This window comes from Anarhichas minor, unplaced genomic scaffold (assembly GCF_050575085.1).
Source record: "Anarhichas minor isolate MPS153535 unplaced genomic scaffold, ASM5057508v1 ptg000024l, whole genome shotgun sequence".
Taxonomy (NCBI): domain Eukaryota; kingdom Metazoa; phylum Chordata; class Actinopteri; order Perciformes; family Anarhichadidae; genus Anarhichas; species Anarhichas minor.
Window position 1 is genome coordinate 1,626,355 of NW_027466470.1, and position 8,646 is coordinate 1,635,000.

An 8,646-nucleotide genomic window follows, 5' to 3' on the forward strand; every position below is an offset into this window, starting at 1 on the left:
TGAGGGCAAAGACAATGTGAGACGTTGTTCTAATGAATGTAAACCGACGGGTGTCTTATGCTCAGTAAGTAGGAGTAAAATATTGAAGTTAATAACTTGCAGCAACTAAAAGCGACTTTAGTTTGCAGCCAAGTTAAAATATAAACCCTCTGGATATAGTTATTAATTCTCAGACTTATAAATACTGAATGCTTCTCTCTAATGGACATATCTATCAAAGCATTTATTACAGGCAGCATTCATAAACTAACTGCTGAATGGAAACGTGCAGCACTGCGTTGAGTTAACATGAGGACATTCAAAGACTTCCTGCAAAGAAACTTTCAGGAAATAATGTTTGGGCCTTCTGACACACTTCACACATATACAGAGGAAATTTACCAGAACCAGCACCACAACTCTCAATCCACCCACCACCACGTACTGGGACACCTGCCTTTCTCCGAGGAAAAACAATGACTCCATTTCCATCAACACCCACAACCATAACATCCGTCTTTTAAATCGTCTCTCCCTCGTATTTTGTGCTACATGCAGATTGTGTTGGGGCCTATCTGGTGCGCCTGATGTTTCAAAGCTCTCAACATTGCCTCCAAATTTTCCCATTTACCTCTTTCAAGAGGCTCAGCTGCTGTTCGGCAAACATCAAACGGTGTTTACTGCTTCGCCCGGGGGAGTCTTCACTTTGAGTGGTCGGAGCATGAAATGATGCGATGGAGAAAGACACGTGTTGAATATAAAAAGGGAGGCGTGTTCGTGCAGCCTGCTGCCTCACTTTGCATCCAGACCGAGTTATCAATCAATTTGAATCATGAGCAAGTAAAGACTGATCTTATATTGACATGTTTACCGTGGGCAAGCTGTGCCATTAAGGGCTTTGGACATTTAGAGAAACTCTCACTAACTGCAGCTTAATTGATCCGTGGAGGTCAGAGGTCATGTTCGGGTGTAGAACAACAACCACAGAGCTAATGAGGGCTGAAGATGTCTTCAATTGGACTGTATATGCAAGAAGTGGACATAGTCAACGTGACGTCACCTGTTGGTTGGTCAATTCCCGTTTTGAAGCCTTAAGTTCGGCATTTTGGCCGTTGCCATCTTGTTTTGTTTTTTGAACCAGAGGTGACAAGATTTGGACGACTAGCAGCTTGAGGAAGCACAAGCTCGGTTAGCAAAGAACATGAAAAAAGGTCAATCAAAGACAAGACGAGCCTCATTACATGGCCCTGTTTAATTATGTATGCATTTATGTATTAACAAAAGATAAGTAGAGGGAAGAGTGTGAGTGAAAGTATTAACGTCAAAGATGGACGCAGAGAGAGGTCGCCATTTTGGATGATTATTATTTACTTATGTCCTCTCAGCTTCCCTCCGGGAGCTCCGCCGCTTAAAGTCAAGGACCAGAAGTTAAAGAGGATCAAACTACTTCAGCCCGCCGGTGCTTCACAGCACGACGGTTCCCGCAGCGAAAAGCGCAGCGGGGCAAGTTGCACTTGAATGCTTTTATTTTGAAGGGCTGCTCATGTATATGAAAGAGACTACTCCGTCATCATTGAATCCACTGATGATGTCTTTACAAAAAAAACTTCTCCAAATGATGAAAGGAGATTAGAGCATTTAAAATGTCTCATTTTGAAAACAAAGAAGGAATTTAATTCACACTGTCGGCATTCGGTGCATGTTTTCTAATGACAGCTTTGCGAGGTGTTCAGAGTTTTTCTCTTCTCTAATTAGATACATGATGGGAGGCAGAATACAAGAAACACCTCTGAATATAACCCAGTCAAGTACACCAACTATGACCTAAATGCTAAAACTTATAAATAAAATAACACCTCTATGACAGAGTCAACAAGAACTGAACTTTAACAGGCGTCGTAAAAGTGGACTTTATGGCAGAGCCGTCGCCCTGGACTGCACGAGGTTTGTACAGGTGTAGCACATAAAGTGGTCACAGCCATATGCGATAGTTGAACATGTCATTCCCAAACAATGGGCACCAACGTGCCGCTCTAACAGCCTCCACTCGTCTGCTTTCAGTCTTTCCGCCAGATGTTTGGAACTTGGCTGCAGGGATTTGCTCCCAATAAACCGTGAAAAACAAGCACGAAGAGTATGATGGATAAAATAATCACCTGAATGTATTTTCCACGAGTGTGAAAGAAGACGTCTTATGGAAGCAGAACCAGTGCATGAAAAAACTATGTTTTTTAGGGGGTATGTCCTCCTAATTTAGACTGAAAAATAAGTCTTTTAAGCAAAATTCACGACTTTAAATTACATTAACTAGACTTAAGCTAGTGATTTTAACACTTTTTAAAATAGCATCCTAACCTAACTTAGTGTCTAAGTCCTTTTGTACTGTTTGATATCTGTATATTTTTGTCCCTATAGCTCTATGACTTTTTATCCCAAATGCAACATACTAAAAGAGATGTTTTGGGGACAGTTTGTGCTCTTCTATTCATGTCGTGTCTCTTCCATCCCTTCATGCCAATAACGCTGACTAATAGTGAACTAAACATGATTTGAAAGGCTGAGAAACACTCAGAACAGACTCAAACAGATACAAAGTGGAGGGATGAAGAAACCAGCGGAGAGAGAAATGATTCCCAGCAAAGCAGCGAGCCAAAGCCAGCGAGACCAAACAGAATACTTTATGAAGACATGGACTGCATATCAATACTGCAGCTCACCGCACAGGCATGCTAATTACTGTAGCACGCTGTACGCTGTGTCTCTGCAACATCTGGGCTGTCTGTTTGAGCTACAGCGGACTAGACATGGAGCCACGTGTTGTTTATCTGTCTATGTGTGTGTGTGTGTGTGTGTGTGTGTGTGTGTGTGTGTGTGTGTGTGTGTTTGAGAGAGACATGCACGAGTATCCAGTGACCTCATCACAATGCATTTATGATGATGTGTGACATGGAGGAATATCAGTCCTGGCTGAGGAGGAGGATGAATGCTTCCTTCGCTGCTGGAATACCAATCAGGCTGATATTCAGTGACACACCCCCCCCCCCCCCCCCTCATGGGTCAGGGAGGGTTTAAAGGTGGCTGGATTGTTAAAAGGTCTCCATCACCTGCCATAACTCTTGTTGAAGCCATGCTGCGGATAAGTGAGTTCGCCAATCAGGACAAGCACGCAAACAGTGTCTGTAATCTGCAGGAAATCACTCGTGTTTTAGTAGAAATGTAGTTAGTAGTGTGACGTTGTTTTACTACAACAAAGAGTCGGAGGTGTTGGGCCTGAGTCCCTTTCACACACGCAAACCTGAATTTATCTAGACATTACCGGGAGGAGCTAATGTCCAAATCAGTTGGACCATAGCAGCAACCTTCGGTTCTGCCGAGTAAAGCAGATGCAGAAGTGTCTTAAAGCTGCATTCTCTCTAGTGTCCACCAGGGGGCGACTCCTCTGGTTGTATAGAAGTCTATGAGAAAATGACTACTTCTCTCTTGATTTATTCCCTCAGTAAACATTGTAAACATGAGTTCATGGTCTCAATCTCTAGTTTCAAGTCTTCTTCAATACAGCATTTAATAAATTATTTTGGGATTTTGGGCAATACAAAATAAATTGAATTGATTTGAATTGGTACAAAGTCTATGCAATGTCCAATGTGTGAATAGAGCCGGTCATTGTCCAGAGAATTCAAGGCGAGTAAGTGGGAGTGTTGATGACGTTTCTGTCAGGTGACTGGAGCAAAACAGGAAGAAAACAAACATCCGAGAGTGAAAAGGAAGTTCAATTTACACAAAGACGGAAACGGAAACGCCGAAAACATCAAGCAAATTCAAGGAACGCCAATAAATTCGGTTGTTTATGACAAAATTAGGAAACCGGCTACCGTGACCGTGTGTGATTGCGTCATGTCCGGCCTCCAGCCCTCGGCTAAACCAGCAAGTACGTCCAGTGGGTGAGAATGCGTCTGACACGGACGATCTTCTGAAAACGGCAACATGTGTGAAAGAGAAACTCCGGACAATCTACGGACCGGATTCTCTGGAGTTCAAATGAAAAAAAAAAGCAATTTTCTGATATTGAGATAGCATCAAATCATAACAGAAGCTTCCCCGAGACACTTTTTATACAGAGCAGGTCTCGATCATAATTTATTTTAGTTATAGCCCATTATCACAAATTCATCGGGCTTTACAGCTTGTACAACATCCTCTTTCCTTGGACTCTACCATCAGAAAAAGGAAAAACCTCGTAGATATCACGTGTACGTAATAAATAACATAAACCATATAAGTGAAATTGTATATCTTACTTTAGAATCCACAGAGACCCAACATTCCCCCTGAGAGCGAGCACAGGCTTCACCAAATGTCATTTTCATTTACTAATAAGGAGATTAGTTAAGTAGAGATTGAAAATGAATTCTTGCCCAAAGGTCTAGAATGAATCTTCAGTCTCAAGAAAAATAATTCCTCGAAGCGCTTTGAACAAGTGAAACTCAGGAGAACTGAGACCAAATCATCTGTAAAAACTGCCAAAAGTTAACACTGCCGCAGTGGATGAGGACCTCAAAAAGACAGAAGTCTGAAGTCTGAAAGTGCCACAGGACTCACCACCAACACTAAGAGCAGAGTGTGTGAGTGTGAGACGAGCTGAGTGAATGTGGGATTCATCTTTTTATCCAGAGAAAAGGCTTCAATGATGTTGACTGTCTTCTCTTCTCTTAAAGGAATCTCTGGGAAACTTTCCCAAAAGCAGAAGCCTGAAAGTTTTTCCTATTTTCAAAAAGTCTTTTTTTTCCAAAAACAGGTAATTGAAAAGCAAAGAGTCCTGGAAATGAATCGTTTATAACCGTCTTTAGAACGACGTACAAGCGTTTTATGATCCGCAGGACGACATCATTCGTCTGTGCCGCCCTGTCTTATGACGCGACAGGTTTTGGGTGTTTAGGCACCAAAGTGACTGAGTTTGGTTTAAAGAGGGGAGAAGAGTCTTGTATTTGGGTCAATACTTGCCAACCTTCACATGGAGTCCTTGATCAGAGCAGAGAACATCACCATGAATACCTGGACCCTGTTTACATCTCACAGTACCGTCTATGTAACGCACTTTGGATTGCCTTGTTGTTGAAAGAGCCACACAAATAAATGTTCCTGGACTTTAAATCAGACAGCCCGACCCCTCCTGCCTCTCATTGCTGACGTCGCTGCAGTGAAAACGTCCCTCACGAGACACCTGATGAGCCGCAGCATGACCCGTTGTTCCTCAGAGACCTACAGCCCCGACAGGGAGGCTAAGCTGCACCGCAATATCCCAACACTGCAGCCTCAATTACGCTGAGTACCGGAGCGCTTCCAGAGCGCCGCTAATGGATTCAGGGTGCATATACGTTGTTTATTTCTTTGTTCCGACAGTGATGAATGGCTGATTAAAAGCTCTGGTGTTCAGCCTCTTTTCTGTGACTGTACGTCAGACGAACAGAGGGAGCCACTCCAGCCAATGAGAGAGTCAGCTGCTGCTCCTTCTTCCACAGGCTGAGAGTTGGTCGACGGAGTCTTCGGGGGTTTTTAACCCTCGTGCACATCATCATTCCAGTCTCAAACAGTCTGGCTGTTAGCGAGGACCTTTCCTTGGCGTCACATTCTTGGATGGCAGTATTTGTGATTCCATGTAGCAGATCTTTATGAATATGGCATTTAAAGAAAGCTCAAATACAACGAGCACGCAGGCCGACATTCCTCCACCGTCTGCTCTCTGGCTTTAGATGAGAAGCCGTAGTGGAAGCAGATCACCTCTGAGCAAACGACGCAAAGCAACACATGCTGCACGATTAGTCAGATCAATAAAACACCAAGCAGAGCAACCTGGAAACGAGATAAGACTCATTCACCCCCCCCCCCCCCCTTTTTAAGAAGCATTGTTGATTCTCCTCATCAACAATTTGCACTCTTAAAAGCTGAAAGTTGTTTTTGTTTTAATCGACACAAAAACACTTCCATGCATCGACAACAGCGCTCAATGCTAGCGAGGTTAGCATTGATGCATCTCCTTCTGCACAGACTTCATTAGCAGGCGACAAACGACGAGGGGCACAACTGGACCAGCAAGCTGGGGGATGATGGGGGACACCATGAGGAGGGGGGGGGGGGGGGGGGAAGAGTAACTGAAACTCATGAGGGGGGGGGGGGACTCTTCATCCCTGCCGTGAGCCCAGGGATGGCAGCTTCTCTCTGCCAGCCGTGCTCCGATCTCAACTTACCGGAGCGTCTGGGCCCAGAGTCTCCATTGTCTACCATGCCAGCTGGCCCCGCCCTCCTCCTCCTGCTCCTCAAGGAGAGGTGGCATTCAGGGACCTCCCCTTCACAGCGTTGGAGTCTTTATCTCAGGGCTTTGATGCCTTGAAATACACTTCAGCCCGGTTGAACTGGTCTCTATTCAATCAAGTTGTTCTGATACAGTATCATAGGATACATCAGAATCAGAAATTTGTCTTAATAACTTCACTAGATTACTTATTAATCTTCAGGAACGCACCTTAAATGTTGCATAACACACCACACAGAACATGTGCTCGATGTTGTATCATTGAGTGTTTAACATCTGCACGACTGGTTATCGACTGGTTAACTCTGTTTATGAAGATACATTTCTCTTTGGCGTGATTCCTCCTCAGCTGTAAACGTTTCCCTGCTCTCTCACAGATGTTCTACAGATGTAAACACATCGTCCCCTCATCCTGAAGTAATGGCAAACGTCCCAGAAGGATACTTTTTGGTGAATTAACGTTAAAGTTTCTTGAATATACATTCTTGGTCGTTTTTGTCTCTAGTTGCATCTTATCTGGATATTTTTATAACCTTTTCTATCATTCATTTGTACAAACGTTTGTTGAGTATTTATTATTGTTTTTGTGCAGCCTTCTTGGACTTTTACGTGATTAGACTGAGAAAAATAAGGAATCAACGGCAGCAAAGTAAAAGTTCTAATGTGAAGATTAAATAATATCACACACATAGTATATTATAGTCATAGTATACTATGTAAAAACACAATCTATAATGTGAGGTTTAGATTATTAACGTACCATGGGGCGATGTCGACTCTGGATTTGTTCTCAAGAGGTTAGAAATATTTTTTAAAGAGCAGCACACGTCTCTGAAGGGTTTCCAATAATCACATAGTAACCGCAGCAGCACAAACAAGCACTCAGTGCCGTTATCTGAAACAAAAGAGTGACCCGCGGGTCAGACTCAGGGCGCTCTGCTCAGCCCACAGTCAGACAGAAACAACGCTGTCAGAGGGATGAGAGGAGAGGTGAAGAGTTATCTGCAGGAAGCAGGCCGAGCTCTTCAGATACGAGCTGAATGAAAAGATCTCCCCGAAGTATTATCTCACACACACACACACACACACACACACACACACACACACACACACACACACACACACACACACACACACACACACACACACACACACACGAGACCTGAACCTAGAAACGAGGAGCGGTAACGCACACGTGTGCACCACCAAAGGATTTCCTCCGTGGAGAAGAAAAGACTCACTGAGACTTTGGGCCGATTGAGAAAATGTAGAACAACAATGTTGTGAGCTGATGGAAATGTGTAACTGAAGCTGTGAATGAAAACATAGTAAGTAAGTGAAACCAAAGAGCTCAGAAGCAGACAGAAGGTGCTGCTGCTGAGCGATGGTGTGTTCGTGCTGCAGGTGGAGGATTCGTTTTGTGGTGCTCATGACCTGGAGGTGATATCGAATGGAAACAGGTTCTCTGCAATGAGATATCATAATAATATAATAATCTACCTGAAGCCACTTTCCTTCAACGATGAAAACCTAAAACCTCTGAACCCTAAAACCTGCCGGCGGGACGGAGAAGCATGAAACTCCAGCGTTCATCACAACCAGAAGCTGTAGAACGCTCATCATCATCATCACAGTGTACGTCAGGGAAAGACACCAAAGAGAAGCTTAAAATCGGGATATTTCATCAACAACATTGTCTTCAACGTGTCTCATTTAATATCTCGTCCCAAATAAACTGCTTATTCTAAACATCCTGTAACAAACATTACATTCTGAGCTCCTCAACGCAGCAGGAACAACAGAACTGCTGAACACAGAGCAGAGGAGAGGTTGTAATAATGTGAATAGTTTAATATATATAAAGCACGTAGAGCCTCCACTTTTCTTTCCAACATTGAGAACACTTGTGGCAACTTGTAACACGTTGTATAAAGTTGTAGACTTCCCCGCTGTGGGACTAATAAAGGATTACCTCATCATATCTCATACATGCATTCCATTGTTTGACAATTTTTGCAAAATAAATCAAAGAAACTCAACTTGCATTTTTTAAATGTTTAATGATTTATGGCATTGTAACTGTGTTCATTTTTTAAGTTCTCTCCTCTTCTAGACATGATTTTTCTGTTTCCATTGAGGTGCAGGACTTTTATTTTGAAAATCAAGGCTACAAAGAGTAAACTGCTGGGAGTTCAGAGGGTTAAGGGAACCTTTGAAGGTTTCTTATTGACAGCTATATTTGCCAATCATGAAGTAAACATTATTTTAATTCACTTGAACGTCGCCTAATTTGTTTTTGTGCCAGACTAGTGGAGACACTTTGTGAATTTCAAGATGCAGATGAGTGAATTTCACCT

At 43.0% G+C, this 8,646-nt stretch overlaps 1 protein-coding gene across 1 annotated transcript in view; it reads right to left on the reverse strand.

The window, feature by feature from the left end:
* Positions 1-8,646, reverse strand: part of LOC142956555 (disco-interacting protein 2 homolog C) — a 151,921-nt gene that overhangs the window by 42,539 nt on the left and 100,736 nt on the right. The gene's annotated exons all lie outside the window — the stretch shown is intronic.